The sequence below is a fragment of the Anolis sagrei genome, chromosome 5 (assembly GCF_037176765.1).
Source record: "Anolis sagrei isolate rAnoSag1 chromosome 5, rAnoSag1.mat, whole genome shotgun sequence".
In the NCBI taxonomy this organism is placed as follows: domain Eukaryota; kingdom Metazoa; phylum Chordata; class Lepidosauria; order Squamata; family Dactyloidae; genus Anolis; species Anolis sagrei.
The window spans coordinates 113,696,294-113,719,587 of NC_090025.1; the positions used below are offsets into that span (position 1 = coordinate 113,696,294).

General features: G+C 40.7%; 1 long non-coding RNA gene across 1 annotated transcript in view; it reads left to right on the forward strand.

Moving 5' to 3' along the window:
• Positions 1 to 2,158: 2,158 nt before the first annotated feature.
• Positions 2,159 to 23,294, forward strand: part of LOC132775400 (uncharacterized) — a 36,979-nt gene continuing 15,843 nt past the window's right edge. The window contains exon 1 of the long non-coding RNA XR_009631529.2: positions 2,159 to 2,234. This is a non-coding gene — a long non-coding RNA (uncharacterized lncRNA). The remainder of the gene's footprint in view (positions 2,235 to 23,294) is intronic.

Consider the following 23,294-nt stretch of genomic DNA (forward strand, 5'->3'; position numbering starts at 1 on the left):
AGGAGTGACTTAAGATCATAGCCCACTCACTTGGTTTTATCCATAGTGCATTCATGTGGAATCAGGGGGAGGGGGATAGTATAATACAAACAGTGGAAGTAGAGTGCTCTAGAATAATTGGAGTGGGTTGTGGAGCTAGCAGAAAAGCACAGCTCCTTCTGTAACATAAAGGTCCCTTACCGGTTTATATAGAAATGTTATCCATAAATTCCCTTTCCTAACTAGTAAGAATGAAACACCATGCTTGGGGGTTGGAAAAAGTGTGGGAAGCATTGGGAGAGCATATCTGTCAACACATGCCCCCAAGCACTTATCCTAAAGCAGCCTCGCTGAACTTTTCTGAGGCATCTCAACCATTTACAGACAAATAACCCCAGATTAACCTGAAAACCAGTAATTCTCTCTATGGTTACTGGAGCACTGAAAATGAGTATCGATCAGTTCTGATACACTGCACAGCTAGTTTAATATGAAGAGGGATAATGCTTCCTCGGGAACCTTTTGCATATGGTTGAGGAAAAGTCAAGCCAGGTGAGCAAGTAGAGCCAAAATTCCCACCTTTTTGAGAAGAAGGACTGGCAGGAAAAGTGCCATCCATAGGTTAGCAGTTCCCCACTGCTAATAATATTTTCTTCATTCTAATCCCCCCTTTCCCACAATATGGAGATTCAAAGCAATTTAAAGACTATGAAAACAAAGGGTGCATCTACACTGGGTACATCTACACTGACCACAACCCTGTAGTGGCGAGGTTGATCCAACTTAAACCAGGGAAAAACCACCTCAATGTGGCTTTCAGCTGGGTTAATCTAACTAAGTGGAAAATCTAAATCCTGAGCCAGGATTTGCGTTGTTCCCTGAGGTATGGCCAGTCAAGACAGCTGATCCAGTTCCTAAATGAAATCAGTGCTAGCTTTTGTCATAGCCATACCATGCTCCTTGGGCTCAGACATGGAGATGTGGGATGACAGTCTCCTTCTGTCCCTTCTTCCCATGTTGTAGCTCTTCTCAGCCATTACAACTTGTTGGAGCTGGTCTAGCAGCCATTTGCCAGACCATGGATCTCCTTTATCTAGCTGCCACCTTAGTGAGCCAGACACTGGTTGACATCAGCCAGTGCATCCCAAAGCAGTTTGACACAACTTTAATTGGCTTGGATCAATGCTATAAAATCCTTGGACTTATAGTTTGGTGAATCATACTTTGGCAGAGAAGGACTCTTTGCAGGCCCGTAGCCAGTATTTTGTTTCGGGGGGGGGGGGGGGGTGAGTTCGGTTGGGGGCTGAGTCTGAGTGAAAGAGGGTCTACCCTAGCAAACCTTTTGTATCGTTACCCCAATACCCCCATGCATATGGGATATATTGAGTATAGTGATCAGATCATGATATGAATAAACATAGCAGTTTAAATAATGCTGCAGTAAGGCCTTCTCGCGGACCACCATCAGAATTTCGGGGGGGGGGGGGCTGAAGCCCCCCAAGCCCCCCCCCCCCCCGGCTACATGCCTGACTCTTTGGCAGAGAAGGTTAAAGGTAAAACTAAAATTCCTTCAGTTCCATAATATCATTGAGCAATGGCAGTTAAACTGGTGTTGAAATGTATTAATTGTACATTTTAGATGCACCCAGAACAGTTTTAAAACAAATAAACAAAGCATCAGTTAAATATACATGTATTATTAAAAATCATTATACTTTTTTAAAAAAATCAAGGCCATCCAAGAAGTTATTTCTGCCTAATGAGATGATTTTTCCAAGTCATTTTTAAAACCACCAGTTACTGTTCAGATAACAAGAGAAAACGATATGGCTTCATGGCAAGTATTTCCCACCTCACCATCCAGCACAGTATGAGCCTATCAGAACTATTTCCGACCATATGCTTGAATTCACAGAAATAAGTTTGCTACAAAATGGCAAGCACTTGAATGTGCCCCTGTGAAGAACTTTATAGTTCTGTCATCAAATCTGTGTGTTGCCCTGGAAGTCAACTGAGCTACTTTACCAGCCCTCCCCCCCCCCCATTTGTTTCTGGATGGTGAATTTCAAACCTGCTCTGTGATTGCTCTGAACACCTGTTCTCCCACACCTGTTTCAATTTAGAAACCATATGTTAGAGTCACAAACTAGAACCACCACAGACAGGATGTGCTTTTACATAAATATTTCATAAGCTTACTGCTGCACTTCAGGAATTGTCAGAAGCCATTGATTTTGCTGAGAATCTAGGCAGAGGTAGGATATTTACTTATTATTGCAATTTGCTCTTGCCGCAGAGGAGCTGAAATTTGTGGAGCCATGATGTGACCCCCATATAGCATAACAGCACTAGATAAAGTGTGATGCACATGTGCAATATGAAGCTTTCATTCCTTTAATAGACACTCATGCTTAAATAGATGTAGATGATGGTGACAATCTAAATTGGTTCTCAGTCAGAATGTGACCCTTCTAGTCTTCAGGGATGATGGGAATTAAGTTCAACAATATCTAGAAAGCCACAGACTCCCCATTTGTGGATTATAGGATACTGCATAAATCTAATAGGACCATAGAGATTGCATCAAAAAATTCCAGAAAATGAAAACAGCAACCAGAAGCCTTCATTTCAGGTGTGGACACTAGGCTTGTGCATGATTCGGTCAGGTCCCTTCAGCCAGTTCAACTTGTGTGGCTGGCCATAATGGTAAGAGCTCAGCCACCAAGATTTTTTTTGACTGAAATGGTTCACATCAAAGCCAGTTGTAGCTTCTTCTATTTGGGAACACATGGCACATGCTTCCTTAACCCCATTTTTCAAACCCAGGCTCCCTCAAAACAAAGAAAGAAAAGGAGCCCAGGAAGGGTGCTTCATTAACCCAGCTCTTCAAACCCAGACTTTCTTGAAAAGAAGATAAAGGGTCCCAGAAGGGATGCTTCCTTAATCCCATTGCTCAAACCCAGCCCCCTTGAAAGAAAGAAAGTAAAGGATCCCAGGAACAGAAAGGGGAGCCTCGTTAAGTTTCCCATTCCCACCAATGGGCCGGATCTTCCTGGATCTTTTGTCTGCTTAGCCAAAACCAGATTTTTCCATTAGCTGATTTTCGGGAGGCTCCCTAAAACAAATCTGGGTTCCCAATGAAATTTGGATACCAAAAACGAATTGCCTTCCAGCTGAATTGCACAAGTCTCATGGATACCTGTCGAGATTGTGACAACAGGAAATTGTGGACGGCGGCATCCCTTTATCTTGCATTTATCCCTACATCTCTCCTTTGGTGTATGTGTGTGTGCAAAATGTCCACCTCTCTAGGCCATATGAAGAGCAATTCCTCACTGCTACCTATTCAATGCTGAGAGGGGGCTTTTAGAAAACACCCCCCCCCCCCATGAAGCCAATCGAAATTCAGCTTCTAGTTTCTCTCCGGGAAGTGAAAAGTCATCTCCAGGGTCTCAAATAGCTTGGAGGGGCAAAGGCATTGCAAAACAACACCCCAGTAGAATTATTTTATAATAAAATTGAATGAAAGGAGAATTCTTGGGAACAGAGGGCTTATGTTGACTTGTAGTTCACAGGTTGCACTTTTCCCATTCTTGCCTTATATGAACTACGTGAATTATTTGTTCAGTGCATCTCCGCTGTAGATGCTATTTGTCAGCACTTTAACTGCCAATGGTTAAATGCTAGGTAATTCTGGGAGTTATAGTTTGTTGAGGTGCCAACACTGTTTGGCAGAGAAGGCTAAAGACCTCGCAAAACTATAACTCTCATGATTCCATAGGCTTGAGTGATAGAAGTCAAAATGCTATCAAACTGCATTACATTTTACATTGTGGATATACCTAAGGTGTGCTTCCTATCTGCCAGCCACTGCAACCAGACTTCCTGGCACAACTATCAGGGCAAACAAATGGACAACAGGGATAGCTTTGCCTAGAATTGCCCTTCATAGGGAAATTTAGATATACAGCATGGGTTTTAAGTTGGGACCGAGAAACCCTTGATAGGACAGCTTGCCAGGCTCTTTGTTGATTCAGAGCAGCATGATACTCAGGGAAGAAAATCAAGTGATGCTTTACCCATCCCTCTCTGTCCCTGCCATGGAGGAAAAAACATTGGCGACATACTTTCTGTATGTCAGGAGGCTATTAAACGCACAGGAACTGGGCCAGTAACAAGCTGGCAGCAGTTGCTGTGAGATTTCCAACATGCAGTCAATTTCTTTCCAGTTTTGTCCCTCTTATGCAAATCATTTGGGGTTTATTGAGCCCTCTCTGTGTAGCAGAATTCTACATGCCATAAAAGACTGTAAGGCAAGGCAAAAAGCTTCCATAGTTAATTGTCCCTGTGGCTGGCGGCCTCACTTTTGCCCTTTACAATGCAGTTTGAATCTGAATTCATTATCCTGTACAGAGGTAGTGAATCATCATGGGTGACTTTGTTAATGCAAAACGGAATGTTTGTTAATTAATGGTTGGGATAAACTAGAGCTCTATCATACTCTTTCCTTCATATTGTGTAAAGAGCAGCAGCTGCCAACATTTTAAAAAAGCCAATTATGTTCATAATAGCTTGTGCTGCAGCAAAATTTATAGGCTGGTGGAAGGGGAGATCATCTTTTCCTTTCATTTTATTCTTGCAGTCTCTCTACAGTAGTGTTGTCAGGTGTCCTTAGTGTCATTAGCACTGCAGTTTGTTTAACCCACTGGTGTTCAGATCAAAGTGTTTGCAGTGTACATGTGTGATTGTCAAATCCAAGGGGAAGAAGGATGATTTATAAGGTTGGATCTCCTTGACATCTTTCATTGTTGGGTTCTTTTTAACAGCATTCTGACATGTCTCTAAAATGAACCTGACATTGTAAACCATCTTGGATTTCAGTTGGCACACACCAGGATACAAACATTTCTTATTGGACCAATCATTTAAGAAAATAGCAAATATGTTTAACTTACTGAGCCTATAGAGATAGGGTTACAGCCTGTGTTGGATGGGGTTACACTCCCCCTGAAGATGCAGGTTAGCAGTTTGAAAGTGATCCTGGATTCATGGCTGAGCTTGGAACGCCAGGTTAAAGTAGTGACCAGGGGAGCTTTCGCACAATTAAAACTTTTGCACCAGCTGTGCCCATACCTTGGGAAGTCTGACTTGGCCATGGTGGTCCATGCTCTTGTTACATCCTGTATAGATTACTGCAACATGCTCTATGTGGGGTTGCCTTTGAAGACTGTTCAGAAGCTTCAAGCTTCAATGGGCAGCAGCATACAGGGAACATACCACCAGAGGCGGCCCTAGGTAATTTTCAATGGTAAGCAAACAGTATTTTGCCCCCCCCCCCCAACCAATCACTGATATATATTTTCTGTTCATCATGGGAGTTCTGTGTGCAGTATTTGGTTCAATTCCATCATTGGTGGAGTTCAGAATGCTCTTTGATTATAGGTGAACTATACATCCCAGTAACGATAACTCGCATATGTCAAGGTCTATTTTCCCCCAAGAGCACCTCAAGAGCGCCTCTGGGCAGAATCAACTATACTGCAAATGCTTACTTTGCATAATGGGTTGAGCTGCCCCTGCATACCACCCACCTGTTACATCAGCTCCACTGGCTGCCAGTCAGCATTTGGGCACAATTCAAAGTGCTGGCTTTGGCCTATAAAACCCTATACGGTTCTGGCCCAGCTTACTTGTCTGAACATATCTCCCTCTATGATCCACCTCAGATCATTGGGGGAGGCCTTGCTCTCCATCCTACGACCCTCGCAAGCGCAACTGGTGGGAACGGGAGACAGAGCCTTCTCTGTGGTGCCCCCCCCATCAGTGGAACACACTCCCCCATTAAATCAGGTTGGCCCTTCTCTCCTATCCTTTAGAAAAAAAGCTTAAATCATGGTTATGGGATCAAGCATTCGAGCAGCAGGCGCAGCAATAATAATGCAATTTCTTTGATTGACAACAGACAGAGCTCAGATTATGACTTTGGATGTGGATTTGGATTTGATCTCGGATTTGTTAATTTATAAATGAATTGTTTTTAATTTATTGTTTAGTTAATATTTTAATTGTAATTTTATTGCTATTGTTTGTGTGGCATCTAATGATTGCCTGTTATAAGCTGCCCTGAGTCCCCCTTTGAGAGTGAGAAGGGCAGAATATAATAAATAAATAAATTGTCTTCTGCCAATCTGTGTACTGACTCTTTGTCTATGCTCCCCTTTCTCCCTGGAGGAATTGCACAGCTTACTTTATTGAGTTAATCCAGCTGCAAGGTAGTCTTCCTCTTTTCATCCTACCTTCCACTTTGCCAAGATTGTTACCTTTTTGAGTGAGTCATGCTCTGGGACTAATTTTGTGTGCTGGTGGGATTATTTGGTCCCGGGAGGGAATATGCGGATTCTGCCTTGCCATATTATTTCTATCAATCTTTTGATCTTTTGACCTATCATCTGTTTTAATGATTTAAAAAAATCTTAAAACACTAAATAAACTATTAAAGCCAAATGATAAAAGCCTAAACATCTCTTTAAAACAGTTCAAATGCCATTTTTGGTTTTGCTTTGTTTTGTTTTTGTTTTTAAAAAACATCCAGGAGCCAAATGAGCAGTCTTAACTGCCTTCTAGAAACTCAGAAGAGGTGGCACCAACCTGATCTCCTTTGGTATGGAGTTTTTGACTTGGAGTGCTGCTACAGATAAAACCCTATCATGTGTTCCCAGCAGTGTAGTTTCATGGAGTTAAGTAAATAATGTACAGATGATATTAGATTTCAGACAGACTCATATGGAAAGAAATGGTCTTTCAGTTATACTGACCAAAGCTATTTAGGAAATTATAGATCATGACCATCACCTTGAATTGCATACAGAATCATTTTGGAAGCTAGTACAGTTCTTGTACTTGTAAGACCATTGTTATCTGGTTTCGAAAAGACTTACCTTATAACAGCTTGGCTGCTACATTTTGCTCTAGCTCAGTGGTTCTCAACCTGTGGGTCCCCAGATGTTTTGGCCTTCAACTCCCAGAAATCCTAACAGCTGGTAAACTGGCTGGGATTTCTGGGAGTTGTAGGCCAAAACACCTGGGGACCCATAGGTTGAGAAACACTGCTCTAGCTTCCCAACACTTTTCAAGGGTAGCCAACATTTTTCAATGATAGAGTGACTTACAATAGTCTAACTAGGAAATCACTGTGCTAGAGCTGTCCTTCCTAGGAAACAGCACAGTTAGCACATCAACCAAAGCTGGCCAAAGTCACACCTGGCCACAGCATCTGCTTGGCCTTCTGGATCTAAGAGCACCCCAAGCTTTCAGAGAAAGTGCAACCTTTTCCAGAACAGACTGTGATCACAAAATCAGGTTAGCTTTACTACTGCTGGTCTTGTCTGGACCAGCATTTTATGCATCTACACCCAGACAGCAATTCAAAACTTCATATGTTTCCAATTGTAAAATAAAAATAAAGCTGAGTATTAACAGCATACTGATGGCACCTGCCTCCATATGATCTCCCCAGGAATTTCATAGGGATGTTAAAAATATAGAAACTTAACCTTGTGAAGGCTCACTAACCAATGGCCAGAAGGCTGAACAATAGTTTCCTCCCCCAGCACAAAAATCTGGGAATGTTTAGCCAAAAAGCATTGGAATCACTGTGATGCAGTGCTTCAAAGTCCCACATCATTCATATGATATCCATATGATATCCATATCCATCTCAGCCTTTGTACTAAGAAAGGCGCCATAGAAATACTGTAAATAAATAAATAGTTAAGAAGGGTACTGTGCTGAAAGGCATCTAAGCGGTTTAGCAGAACCAATAGGGATATAACTCCCCCTTGTCAAATTCCTGGTATAAATCATCACATGGATGAGTGCCAGCATCGTGATTTGCCAGCCTCTGTGGCAAATCATGGTGGCAGTGGAGTGGCAGTGGGGCAATCCTGGCACCTGGTCGCCAGCTGATGCTTCTCCATCCCATGTGGGAAAGCATTGCCACCCTGCTAAAGCCCATCGTTCCTTATGGAACACAGAGCAACTTGTGTGTTGGTGGTGGTAGTGTCCTACCACACTGCTAGCCTTGTTCACCCACAGAGCTTCACCGTAAAACACCTATGTCATTTCATGGGGTTCCATGGGCAAACCAGGGCAGAAGCATCCTAGGATGCTTCAATTGCCCTGTGTGATAAAGCTGCTTGACTGCTTTTTGTCCTATGAATAAGGTCTGAACCCAGACTGAAATGGATTCAAGTAATACTTTTCATTCAAGAAAGATGGGAGCTTTGCTAGCACCAACACTTCTAAGGTTTTAATAAGAAGGGTTAAAATTCGCTATGATTTATTTAAAACAATGAGATAATAATAATAATAATAATAATAATAATAATAATCTTTATTTTACCTCGCCACCATCTCCCCTATGGGGACTCGGAGCAGCTTACGTGTGGCCAGGCTCGAACAACAATTTCAATAAAGAGAACCAAACCACAACCGAAAACGCAAACAATAAACAACATCATAATTACATAGAACATATAAATACATAACAATATAAGAATTACAATAGACACAAACACAGAGACAATGGGCGGGCTACATGTAATTATTAAAAACAACTAATTAAAACGAATTAAAAACTCAGACAAGATAAAAGAGAGAAGCAGATAATATGCGGAGTAGTACTCATCATGGCAGGGGTTGTGGAGTCAAACTTTCCCACAAGGGGGGGACGCCTACTCTAATGACAGAATTATCATCTAAACAGTCATGGGAAATTGTATACCTACTCATCAAAGGCATAATGGAAGAGCCAAGTTTTAAGATTCTTCTTAAAAACTTCTAAAGAAGGGGATTTCCTAATTTCTCCAGGAAACAAGTTCCAGAGTCGGGGAGCCACGCCGGAAAAGGCTCTCTCCCTTGTACTTACCAGGTGAGCTTGTGACACTGGCAGTGGCAAGAGCAGGGCCTCCCCAGAGGATCAGAGGGCCCAAGATGGTTCATGGAGGGAGATATGATCACGAAGGTAGGCGGGTCCCAAACCATTTAGGGCTTTGTAGGTGATAACTTGCACCTTAAATTGGGACCAGAAAATAAACGGCAGCCAGTGGAGCTCCTTAAACAGGGGGGTTGACCACTCCCTATAAGTCACCCCAGTTATTAATCTGGCTGCTGAACATTGGACAAGTTGTAATTTCTGGGCCATCTTCAAGGGTAGCCCCATGTAGAGATCCCATGAAAGTACCTTCCTTAATGGTCTTACAATTGTACTCTTTCAAAAAAGCCTTTAAAGCAGGCATGGGGAACCTTCGGCTCTCCAGGTGTGGTGGACTTCAACTCCCACAATTCCTTGAGGCCAAGGTAAGCCTTTGGGGTGAATGCCGAGCCTCAAGGAATTGTGGGAGTTGAAGTCCACCACACCTGGAGAGCCGAAGGTTCCTGACCCCTGCTTTAAAGCTTTCACTGGCCAATTCACTAGCCTGGTTCTGGTAGGTTTCATTAACTAGAAATAATAGTAATTAGCATTTCCTGGAAGAAGGCAATGGTAAACTACTTCCGAATGCCTTGAACTTTGAAAATGCTGTCATGAGGCTTCTTCATGTGGGACTTATAATTGTTCTGATGGACTTTTGTTATCTCTCTATATAACTTTATATAGCTTGAATTTGATTATATCTGTGTTCATATACCACATTGCTTTTGAAAAACATCCCGAGAAACCACAAATCAATAGTAAATATTATAGCCTGGAACAATAACATTTAATTTCTGTATGCCACTGAAATAGACTGGTGATCACTAAAAGTGGTTTTTAATGTTGGTGGCTATTTTTGCTGCATGTGAAATAAAATAATATTTGATTAGCCTGTAAAATATTTGAAGAAGCTAGCCGTACCAAATTGTTTATAGTACTACAATGCTCAACATTGGGATATCTGCAATTCATTTATGCATTTCATTATCAATGTATCAACACTATTTGTTGATAAGAGATAGATAAGAAAGACCTATAAAATGAGAAGCAGATGAGAAGGATAGTAGAGCAAAGTAATTGTTTATGCAGCATATAATTAAGTAATTGACCTTGTCACATATGTGGAAAGGATTTTTAGAGGACAGATCAAAAAATACAGACTAGTTCATTTTTGTAAAGCTGGCCGAATGAATATGGAAGTATGCTGAGTATGCTGAGCCTTAAATCCTAAATCCATTCTTGTGATAATTTCCAAGTTGTAATCTTATATTCATCCGCAAATACTATACCTGGGTGCTTAGTAATTCCTTTAAATTCTGTAAGGCATATCTCAGCTACATGGTTTAAGACTGGATTCAGCAGTACTGATATTGCTTTGGATTAAGCAGCAAATCCTCAGCCCTGCTAATGGACAGAATGTTCAGCCAGCACTCGTTGGAAGACCGCAGATAAAGATTGGGCATTTGCTGTGCCACCACAGTAGCCTCTATTGCAAACTCTGTGGGTAAAAACGGTGCCAGATCAGTAAAAGTACAGAACATTTTGGAAGATTATTAAAGTTGCTAGTGCTCATTTTGGTCCCTCCATCCTTCTTCCTATGAGTATTAAAAAACTAACACATATAACATAAGGCGAGTCCCCCCCCCCCCCTTCATAATGCAAATGGCTATGTATGATTTTCAAGTTAGCTTATTTTATTTATTTATTGTGTCAGGAGCAACCAGACATTTGTATTACATTTTTAACAAAACAAACAAACAGACAGACAAAACACAAAGTTTGCAAGCTTGGTAGTTGATTAAGTTACAGTTAAAAGCATGTGCAATTAGTAAACAAACTCCTGTTCTAATTCCAAAATATCCTAGAGAGTCAGATTCACATTTGAAGGCATCCTTGAGAAGCAGATTCGGAGTATTCCAACACAGAACACAGTAAGGGAAGGCAATATTTCGACACCTAATATTATTAGCACCAAAGACTTATCAGTCTATTTTCCTTTCAAATAAAAGCATTAGAGTTTCAGAGAGCCTTGCTGTTTCTTGAACGGAATCGATTAAGCAATAAATAACTTAAGAATAATCACTCTGTTGTAACCAGCCACAAATAAATCAGGAAGCAAATGGAACATAATGCAGAGTGTATTAGAAAAATCACAGTATATAGAGAGCTCTTTGTACATTCATCATACTGTATAAAAAAGAACTAATCAATTTGAAATCTGTTTCCTAATATCAGAGAACCAGGGGGGTGTGATTCACCCCACTAAAATCTTATAATGATTTTTGAAAGAAAAATGAAAACGGCACTGAAGACAAATAATGTTTCACTGTAGGAGGAGTTCTTGAAGAGAAGAGCAAAAAGAAATTATACAATTGTCATAGCCATGCCATTTTGTTGTGTGGAATGAAGGGAAGATCATTGCTGCAAATTTTTATATACTGGCACGGGCCATTTTATGTTTTAGCACCTGGAATAGTATATGTGTACATGAGAAGGATTACCAATTTGGCAAGGAGAGATGAACAAAATAACATTCAAAAGCCTTTGAAGCAGTTAAAGAAAAATGACCTGAGCTTGAGTGTAAAGCAACATTGGGCAACTGCAAGGGTGTAGTACTGAGAGACTCAGTGGTGTTAAGATGTATTTTGCCTGTTTGTGGGTCTTCCCATAGTCCCAACCCTCTTCCAGTTTTATAAGAAAACATTATAAGGCATTACAGCTTATTCAAGGCACTGCATCGTTCTGAACATTTTTGTATGTCAGGAGCAACTTAAGAAACTGCAAGTTGCTTCTGGTGTGAGAGAATTGGCCATCTGCAAGGACGTTGCCCAGGGGATGCCCGGATGTTTTGATGTTTTACCATTCTTGTGGGAGGCTTCTTTCATGTCCCCATATGAGGAGCTGGAGCTGATAGAGGGAGCTCATCTGCGCTCTCTCAAATTTGAACTTCTGACCTATCAGTCTTCAGTCCTGCCAGCACAAGGGTTTAACCCATAGCGCCACTGGGGGTTGAACTTATCCTTGGAATTTCCCACTGCCTAATGAAGAGCAGAATGGCCATTAGATTTGGGGAGCCCTGGGCCAAATGCATTCTGGGAAAATTGTGCCCTTGACCAATCTCCTTGTTGCCCTCTGTTTTCTTTAAACTGGGTCCTATCTATACTGCCATATAATGCAGTTTGTAAATGCATCATATAGTCAGTGTAGACTCATGTACAGGCAAGTCCTCAAGTAACAAACAATATATATAGGTTTAGCTAGCATAGAGATGAGTTAATACCTATGTGGTGTTTGTTTTGCTATCTGTGCCCCTGTTCAGAAGATTTTATTTCACTTTTCTGTCTTTGTGATAATTGTATTTTTGGGGAAAAAATCGTGTTGTGGAAACAAGATTGGCGAAAAAACTTCAGTGGAGGCACCCTTTCCCCATGATAAGTGAATTTCCTTTCCTATTTGGTAGATTTATCTCACTTCCTGTTGTCACACCTCTGTTCTTAACAATGGAACTCATCACATGGATGACATCCCATAGGGTGTTTTGCCACCACCCATGACAAATCAGCAGGGCAGTGACACAATCCCAGTGTCCCGTACTCTGCTTCACCCACAGCTGATGCTTCCCAATCTCACATAGGGAAGCATTTCCTCTACAGATTGGCCCGGTAGATTTCTATGGAACACGGGAAGTCTCTCATGTTCTGAGGGAAGCCTCCTGCACCACAGTCAAGATGCTTCCTCCACAGAGACCAGCCAGAAATTGCAGTACGTCATGTGATGGAATTCAGTGGGCAGCAAGAAGTGTCCTGAAAGTGTCATGGGATGTTTAATTTGCCTCATGCAACGAGGCCCTATGAGTAATTTGTAAATTGAATGTTTGTAACTCGGGGACTGCATCTAAAACAGTTTAATTGCATAGAACTGCATTAGATGAGTCTACACCAGGCATGGGCAAACTTCAGTCTACCAGGTATTTTGGATTTCAACTCCTACAATTCTTTACTGCCTACTAGCTATTAGGAATTGTGGGAGTTAAAGTCCAAAACACCTGGAGGGCTGAAGTTTGCCCATGCCTGATCTACACTGACCATATAATGCAGTTTCAAAGTGCATTATATAGTAGTATAGATGGAGCCCTGGTTGCATGGCAGCAAAAATGACAATTTTTCTTACCTGCAAGCATCACAGAAAAATATGAGATAGCCTACTGTAAGAGGCTGCAGTTGCATACCATTTAAATTTAAATTAAATTAAAAGATTTTCCCAAAACTAAGGAGAAGTGAACTAAACCAACCACATGCAAACGTTTTGGTATGTGTGGGTGTGTATGTGTGAGAGAAAGCAGATATCTAGCTGTCGGAGCTCTACCTGATAATTTGAGGTCTGTGGGTATTGACCTAGATTTCTTCAATGAGATTTGAACAGAACTTGGAAAAGTTACTTTTCAAAACTATAAATCCCAGATTATCCCATGCTGGCAAAGGGATTCTGGGAGCTATACATCCAAAAAATAAAGTAATGCTTCCAAGCCTTGGATTTGAAGTAACACCTGTACAGAGACACTGTGATGTGATTTAAAATAGTTTTACCTTTTGTTCTGTGCTTATACTTCATTTCTGTGACTTGAAAATGTGTTATGGTTTTAATCTTAGTAAACAGGAAGAAACGAATAAATGTTAACTTTGAGATCTACCTTTGTGCCAGCTAATGTTTTAATCATTAGTTGCAAAAGCATTTTCTCTTTTGTTTGATATCACACTCCTTAACATGTTTCTCCTTTCAGAATGAAAGCTAATCCTTTGTGTTAAACAACAAAAGAAGCTTAAATACAGGTGATAATTATTATTACTATTTTAATGCTCTTGTTCAAGGAAATAAAAAAAGGTAGACATAATATACATTTTTCAACACTATTTCAAAAGTGTTGTGCAACTTGTAAATTAGATATGTCTCACGGCCAGGATTATGATCCTATGCACACATATTTGGAAGTCAGTCTCCTTGAGGTTGTTTTCAATTCCTTGCTCGTGTGTTTGCAATAGTTGTTCTTTCATCTAGCAAGAAGACTTCAATGGGTGGGATCCAATAGTACCATTGAGGCTCTCCAAACCTTTCATTATGCTTACTTTGGGTTTCTGCTGTCACTAGCTTTGCAAAGAGACTGCAGTGTATCCTCATGGCCAATCAATGTGTGTATGGGGAGGTTGCATTTTTGCACTATGGTACAAGTATGCTTGATGACTTGGAGGGCAGCGGCTATTCCTTTTACCCAGCAGCACATCACCTTGTACCCCAAGCACTGTGTTTGAACATAAAGGGAAAGAAGGAGATACTATTGGAGTCATCACTTATATTATCCCCTAGTAAAAGGCCTGCAGAATAGGAACACAACATTTCTTAAGGTTAAGGTAGGATTTTTTTAAAAAAAAGAAATAAAAGGGATCTTAAAGCCAACCAGTGAATCATTCAATAATGAAGTTTACAGCACAGGATGGTTAGGAAACTGCAGATGGGATGGGTGGTTAGTGGGCAATTTCACCCCCTTCCCTTGGTAGGTCAACACCAGCACACCACAGTACTCACCAGATTTTACAGTAGCTTTAGAACACGGTGTGCAGAAGTCATTGTTATTATGTTTGTGTTTAACTGTTAGAGTATGTATTTGTGTTTGTAACAGTAGCTAAAACTGGAGTCATCTGGTTTGAATCCACAGTGAGTGTTGCCAAGGAGACGAGGCTGGCTAGCTCATGAGAGGGAGAAGTGGGCGGAGCCAAGCAGGAAAAGTTATGTGCGTTTTAAAAAAGGAGGAGAGAGAGGCTTGGAGAGGCCAGAGAGAGAGGCTTGTGTGTGAGCGGCTGGTGTTTTTTTTCAGTCTAGGAGGGCTGAAGAAAGAAACCTGGCCAGATTCTTTAGTCAAAGAAGACTAAAGGAAGCCTAGTTAAGATCTCTAGTTAAGGAAGGACTAGAGATCAGAGATTTGATCAAGGGAAGATCAAATTGAAAGGCTATTTATAGTAGTGAAACATTGTTCACTAGAGAGCTTCACCTCAGTGAAAGTTAGCCACAAGCTGTGTTATCTGGAAGAGTGGACTGTATTATAAACCACGTGATATTCAAAGTTCCATAAGTTATTTAACAGCCTGCAACCATAAGCTTTGTACACAATAAAATTGTTATCTTTTGTTGAAAACCGTCTCATCTCAACTAATCTGCGTCTGTAGAGCCAGATCTCATCGGTGGTACCTCAAATACCTCACGTTGGTGGCAGTTACCTTAATTTACAAATAATAATTGGCCTCCTCTATAATATATTCTTATCCACAATTGAGGCCTGAGGTAAATTCCCTCCATAACATCCACATCTGTACAGTTGGTGGCAGCAGTGAGATTAAAAAGTGCTTGAGGTACTCATTATTAGGGCCTGCCGTTGCCAACCTCAGCAACACACTAGCACCTCCTCGCAATTGGTGATAGCGGTGGGGATCTTCAAAGAAAAAAAATCCCTATACCCTGTCCATCGTTGTGTTCACATCTTGTTTGTAATACTTGTATATGTCCTGGTATTTTATTGGTGTTGCACAAGAGGGTATACACTGTTTTCTTGTGCAACATTTCCTCTTAGATGGACAAGGACAGCCAGAGAACATCGCAGGTAGAACTCCAGCCCTGACTACTGATTGGCCATGGAGTCACACTTAGATGCCATATAGGAGTCTTTTTGTATGGCAGGGGAGGTAGAGGCTTTTAACTTTGTTTGACTGGATCAACATTCCTTATTCATGGCCTAAACAAGATTATTCCAGGCAGGGCCATAGCCGGTGTGTGTGTGTTAAGGGTTCTACCCCCCAAAAAAGATTCTAGCCCCCCCTAAACCTAGTTTACTCATGAATTCTAAAACCATTTTATGACTAAACCAGTTTTTTTTAATCAGACACATTTCAGAGCAGGGTTGAACTTTTAACCTCCCCCCCCCCCCGCTTCCCTGGCTATGGCCCTGATTCCAGGGCCACCTAAAAACACTTCCATAGCCAAATATTTTCTCGGAGGTAGAAACATCCCAGGTCTAGTTCAGGGCCCTTACACACAGCCCTATATCCCAGAATATCAAGGCAGAAAATCCCACAATATCTTTGAACTGGGTTATCTGAGTCCACACTCAGATAATATGGGACTTTCTACCTTGATAGTCTGGGATATAGGGCTGAGTGAAAGGGCCCTCAGCTTCCTTGTAATATTCAAAAACCCCTAGTGCAAAATTTTTATTTAGTACCTTGGAAAGAGCCTATAAACGTTAAGTTAAACCTGGAGCAGATTAATTGCTTCAGTGCCATGGTAGCCATCAACTACAACAGATTAAATGCAAAAGCAAATTTGTATATTGGATTCCTTTAGAGATGGGATGTAGAGCTTAAATTAACATCACATGGAAAGGCCTGGAAACATATGAAGCTGAACTCTAGTATAGTCTCAAATGCTGGAAGACTTCACCAGCAGGAAAGGAAAGGTAAAAATACTTTACTATGGATATTCTTAAAGCTTGGGTAAGTAGGTATGTGTGATCCATAAACAAATGTTTCAAAAGTCATTACAAAACTGGGGAGTGCTGTCGTTTCATTTATAAAGTGTCATCACTATTTCATAATCAAAATTGCACATTGTGGAAAATTCAGGGGCTCCTTTCTCCATCACTGTTACAGTTATCAGAGTGAAATTTGCTATAATGGTAGAACACATTTACCACTGTTATCCCATCAAGTTTCTGAATATTTCACTTATCCATGGATTTTTCGGGAATTTTCAAATTCTTTATCTACATCATTTTTTTAAAAAACCTACAACTGCTATCTCATTGAATTTTCTACACGATGACACAAGATAACAGGGGATCATTCCCCCCAACTTTCAAAAATATTCATAAATGATTTTAGGGATTTTAAAAAAGCTTTGACAACATTTTTAAAGCCACAAAAGCTATCTCATTGAATGTCTCTCATAATATTATATGATAGATACATGATAGAATCATAGAGCTCGAAGGACTTCAAAGGCCATCCAGTCCAACCCCCTTTTTTCTGTCATGCATCAAAAGCACAATCAAAGCACCCCCAACAGATGGCCATACAGCCTCTGAAATAATAATAATAATAATAATAATAATAATAATAATAATAGTAATAGTAATAATAATAATAATGGAATTATGTTCCTAATTTGAAATTGTTATTTCTTGTTTAATTGTGTAATCGTTACTTTGAAAGTTGTTGTACTCCATAAGCTTTGTTTTTGTGCCTAAATCTATGTTAATTTGTTGAAGACTCTACATGATATTTGAACAGTAGTTCTCAACCTGTGGTTCCCCAGGTGTTTTGGCCTACAACTCCCAGAAATCCCAGGAAGTTTACCAGCTGTTAGGATTTCTGGGAGTTGAAGGCCAAAACATCTGGGGACCCACAGGTCAAGAACCACAGTACTAGAGCAAAATGTGTAATAGCATGATGTCCAGTGTATTGGAACTCTGCCTGGCTATAAAGGGGCAAATATTTCCCCCCCCCCTCCTGATGGAGGCTTTCTGATGCTGAGCACTGCATTCCGGAAAAATGTAGTTTAGGGCAGGGCCTTTTGAATTCTCTGGCATATGGCTCCTTGCCTTCCCAAACTACATTTCCATGAATTCTGTGCTTCTTCCCAGGTATCTCTGCTTTCTCCCTTCTTTCCCTCTTCTGATGGTGAGAGGTCATTAATTTACAGAGGAAAGGCAGTCTTTTTGGCCTTGCTTTGCACTGAATATGAAACTGAATTTGGGAACCTTTCGAGATTTACAAAAATAAAGCAAAAAAATATGGGGCAAACTTTGATTCCAGGTCACCCTATCATCAACAGGCCTGTTTAGATCTTGCAGACTCAGAAGACATGGTTTCCTTGATTGAAGCAACCCACTTTCATTGTAGTCTTTCTCTTTTTGCACTGCCATTTATACTTATTTTATTTATTTATTTATTTATTTAACAGTTTTATATACCGCCACTCCCTGAAGGCTCGGAGCGGTTTACAATATACATATGCGATACATTACATTTAAAATCAAAGAAAAATTTCAATCAGCAAGATTCAAATGCCAGCCTAAAGAAATAAGTTTTATAAAAAGATAGTAAGTCTCAGAGAGCTCGTGTTTCTGCTGACAAGGCATTCCACAGGTAAGGAGCCACCACCATGAATGCTCTACGCCTAGTAGACATCAGGTGAAAAGTCCTAAAATTGGGACCTTTAAGGAGATTCTGATCATCGGAATGGAGTGATCTCAGGGGTTGGTAGGGGGTGAGGTGGTCCCTCAGGTACTCCAGCCCCAGGCCATATAAGGCCTTAAAGGTAAGAATCAGCACTTTGAAGGTAATCCGGTGCTCAGTCGGTAACCAGTGCAGTTGCTGCAAGATTGGAGTGATATTACACCTCACTGGGACCCCTGCGAGAAGCAGGGCGGCAGCATTTTGCACTAGTTTAAGTTTCCAGATCACAGATAAAGGCAGGCCTATGTAGAGGGCATTACAATAGTCCAACCTTGAGATGACCATAGCCTGGATCACCGTGGCCAGGTCATCCCTGGACAGATAGGGAGCCAGATGCCTAGCCTGATGCAGATGGAAAAATGTGACTCTGCTCACAGCAGAGGCCTGGGCCTCCATCGTCAGCAGAGGATCAAAAAGGACTCCCAAACTCTTTACCAAAGATGATGGGCATAATGTCACGACATACAGGGTAGGCAACCGGATCACTCCGGGCAACCCAACCAAAGGATCTCCATCTTCACTGGATTCACCCTCAACCTGCTGGCACGCAACCATCCAGTAACGGCCTCAAGGCATTGATGGAAATTATCGGGTATGGAGTCTGGTCGGCCTTCCATCCTCAGAATGAGTTGAGTGTCATCAGCATACTGATAGCACTCAAGCCCAAAGCCTCGCACCAGCTGGGCAAGTGGTCGCATATAGATGTTAAACAACAGGGGGAAGATGTTGTCTATAGCTCCTCTCCCAGGTCATGGGTGCATACGTGGTAATAAACTCAGATTTGGACTTCATGAGGTATAAATGGACCGTAACAAGGCACAAGAACTGCTTTTGTGTGAATTCCCTGAATCTAAGAACTCAGTGTTAACATCTGTTCTTCCTATGACTGATACCAATTATAGTAGTTCCACTCATAATAACTGAAAATCCTAATGAGAGATGTGGGGTGGCAGTGGGGGTTGAAAATGAGAGAAGAAAGAGAGAGAGCAAGCTCAAGGGAATGACAGAGATGGTACTGCATTATAGCACTTTCCCTTGGACAGCAGAGGGAAAATAATTAGAACAAATTTTACAATTCTCTGTCAAAAGGCTCTTGGCAAAAGTGAAACATGACGATTAACATGGTAGATTACTCTTAATTTTGGAGAGCTCCAGTGCGGTTGTTGCTGTACCCAATGAGGCCATGCGTAGCAAACAACTGGCCTCCAATTACTTAGCAAAGCGCCACACACGGTGGATTAAAACTCTTGCTTCTTCCTTGCTAAGTAAAAGCTTCCAACACTTGACCTAAAATAGAAATCCATTATCCAGTACTTAATGTTCACAGGACTTGTCAGAAGAGAAGTGGAGTGAAGCACATAAGTCCTTCATGCCTGGGCCCCTTGAGATATGCATAGCTCTCATCAACATAAATGGGTTTACAAGGAGTGCCTGGTTTGTGTTTTGTATAATGTTTCACTCTGTTGTATTATAATTTATAAATGAGAAAGGGCTGCTTTTTCTCTCTGTGTTAAGACTGTTGTCTTTTGAGCCTAAGTCCATCATTAATGATTACATCTGTGTTTTCTTTCTAATCTTAGGGGGGCTGGGCGGGGGGAGTAATTATCCTCATTATGAAAACTAGGAAGAAGTTAAACAGTTGCTGTCATGAAGGACTGAACACACAAATCTCTAAGTGCTGCTTACACTATCTCTGGGTCACAAATCACATAAGTAAATATATTCATGTATATGAAAGGATATTAAAGCAGAAGCATAACACTGAAGTAGAGATATGCTGTCCTAATTTACATGTGCTTCATTTAAGCTGCTGCTGTGAACACAGTCCCTGGCTTTAAATAGTGAGACGTTCTGCAGGTGAAAAACATTTACCTTACAAGTAGATCATTGAAGATGTAGGTTATATCAGTTATATAAATATATGCAAACATATTAAAAGACTGAGCATAAGGTGGGGGTTTACCACTCCCAACAAATTCCTGCCCCATGTCAGATGTCCGGGTGAACCCAAGAGCTATGGAGAGTTGATTCACTTCTCTTTTTTAAGTCTCATTTCCAGTGTAAACTGACTGAAAGTTAAACTTAGCCTTTTTCTACTGTTCTCATAGACTTTGGAATTGACACCTTAGCAAGGACAGGTGAAAGAAAGATAAGCCCTATCCAGAATAAAGTGCTTTATATACTCATGTGCAAGAAATTTTAATCCAAAAAGTCAATCCCAAAAATTCAGGTTGACTTTTCTATAGGTTAATGTATCAGAAAACATGCCCTTCCTGTTTTTTTTTTTAGTAGATTGGCAAAATGTGAGATCTCACTACCTCATCAGATAGGCTGATTTTCCAGTCATATGCTGCTTCCCCTCCATTTTCGGCATGGAGCCCTTCACTGCTTCCCCTCCATTTTTGGCATGGAGCCCTTCACATGATATGCAGGCACTCCTGGTCAGGCTCTGTGCTGAAAAAAGAGAGGAAGCAGTGCATACCGCAGTCACAGCAATACGAGAGCCTTCCCATGTTGCCTTCTCCTATTGCCTTCTCAGTAATGGGGGGAATCTGGGGAGGGGGCAATGCTTCCCCCCTCCATGGGATGAGGGGCAAGGTAAGGTGGGCAATGTGGGGCATGGAGTGATGGCTTCTCTACACCCCCCACCAAGAGCCCATTGATTTACCCAATATAGGTTGACCCCATGGGTTTTTTGATGAGGTCCTAAGTCCTATCCAGGAGAACTGAAAATAATCACCCACCCCTGGCCCTCACTCTGTCTGATGTGGTGCCAGTTCCAGCCTTCTTAAAACCTTCCACTCTCCATGTAATGAACTTTGATACAGGCAATGTCCAAGTTAAGAACAAACCTACAGAATCTATCTTGTCCAGAAGTTGAATTTGTATGTAAGCCACAAGAGGTACGTTTTTAAAGTGGAATTCTATCTATCTATCTATCTATCTATCTATCTATCTATTTATCTATCTAAAGATTTACATAGCATAGGGAAGGATTAACACTCCTGTGGTGTTTGTTTTACTGTCTGTATCCCTCAAGTTCAGTTTCTCCCCATATCCCCAGTTTAGATCAGAGGCTTACACTTGCTTAAAATAAGGGGCATACCTCACAATGTTTTCTGTTCAAGATCTGGCTGCTTCAACTTATTTTGACTTCCTATTTTTCATTTCTCCTATAAATCCGTGGTTATCAAATATGTGAAGTTCTCATGGAACCAATTTGAGGGACCTGTCTCCTACATCTTCATCCCTTAAACATCTGTGGTACTTTTATAAAACCCAAGGCTATCTTAATTCTCATGCTACCTCTTATGCATCAGTTGTGAGGTTTGGGCTCCATGATCATTAGAAAGAGATGGAGGCATATATTATTTCTCTTCTGTCAAGACTGCTTGGCCCATTTCTTTGGGAAACACTCCCTCTTCAATATATCCACTCGGGAGTGATACCATTAATGAAAGCAAAGCTCTGTGGCTTTGACCCTTTCCCACCTCATCAATGGTCTGTTTGATAATAATACCGACAGACAGCCTTTGATGAATTCTTTGCTGTCTAAGAGAGACAGAAAGTCAATCCAATGCTCTGCCTACCAATTTTACAAGATAACAATTAGTGCTAATGGGTTGTCAACAATTTGCTGGTACAGGTCTTTGCATTGGTCAACAGGCAGAGCCTACCAGGGACATGAAAATGAATAGAATCCAGATAACTATCTCATCAATATTAGGGGGTCAAAGACATCAAAATTCTAGAACAAAGATGGAAAGTGAAATTTGCTTGTCTCAGGAATCGAAATGTGATCAGTATGGTAAAGCAAGGTTGTTTCAAAGGTTTTGTGAGCAAGAAACTGTGGAAAGAACCTGGAGACTTCACAAGCACAAGCCTTGTTGAAACAAATATGAACAAAGGTCCTGCTCAGGCAGTATCCATTGATTCCAATGGGAATTTCAAAAGAATTGTTCTTTAACTGACAGTCAATAGGTTATGTGGATAGAAATCATTTTAACAATATCCACTCTTCTACCATCTGATTCAATTCTAGTAAAGTTACTTGAAAAAATGACTTCATTATCCCTACAATTCCAGCACCGTAAAGTAGGTAGTCACTCAGTGTCACTCAATATTACTGTTTAGATAAAAATAGCTTTTTGTTTTCTCATTTCTCAAATATAACTTAGAAAGTTATATTGTAATTGCTTTAAAAACCCACATGAACACTATAAGTTCCTGGACAGCAGTACAAAATACACTTTTCTTCCTTCTGTCTCACTCATTACTGTTAACTCATTACGAGTAACTAATGTTGTAACTAGCTGCTTCTAAGCTCTGACCCCAATGTAACATTCATTTTAAAACTTCATAAAGCTTCAAATGTATTTCAATATGAGTCTATAACCTTCATCCACAAGGAAGGAGGATGATGAACTGTGACTATGACTGTGATTGTATTGACGACTTGGCTTGGGTAATGTGATGATGTTGTTTTTACTGTACTATTTTAATCTGTAATGATGTTGCACTCTGTTGTTTTTTATATTATTGTATTTGCATATATGCTGTAAACTGAACTGAGTCCCTCGTTCGAGGTGAGAAAGCCGGTATATAAAACCTCTAAATAAATAAATAAATAAATACAAGGTGAAGTTCAATTTGTAATTGCTGTGGTAACTCTTAATCAGAGACAACAAATGCCCATTGAGGAGCAAGAAAACTCTTGTATTCCTTGTATTTAAGTTACATTTTACACAAATCTTCATAATAGCAACATTTCAAAGGGATTGGTGTAGTTGTGGCTGGTGGCTTACATGTAAACGGGCTGTTGGGTTTTTATCTGCACGTTAAAGGATCTATCCTTTAATATGCAGGATGCCAGATCTATTTGGGGGATGGGATTCAGGATTTGGGATAATTTGAAAAATGAATCTCCCTTCTGCTATTTTGAAGACTTTAGATAAGATTACTGTGAAAATGAGTGCCCATTCGTCATGTACATGGTAACTGTTTCTGCCATTCAGTCCGTGTTTTCATATTGTTTCTTTCATTCAGATGGCACAATACAATAA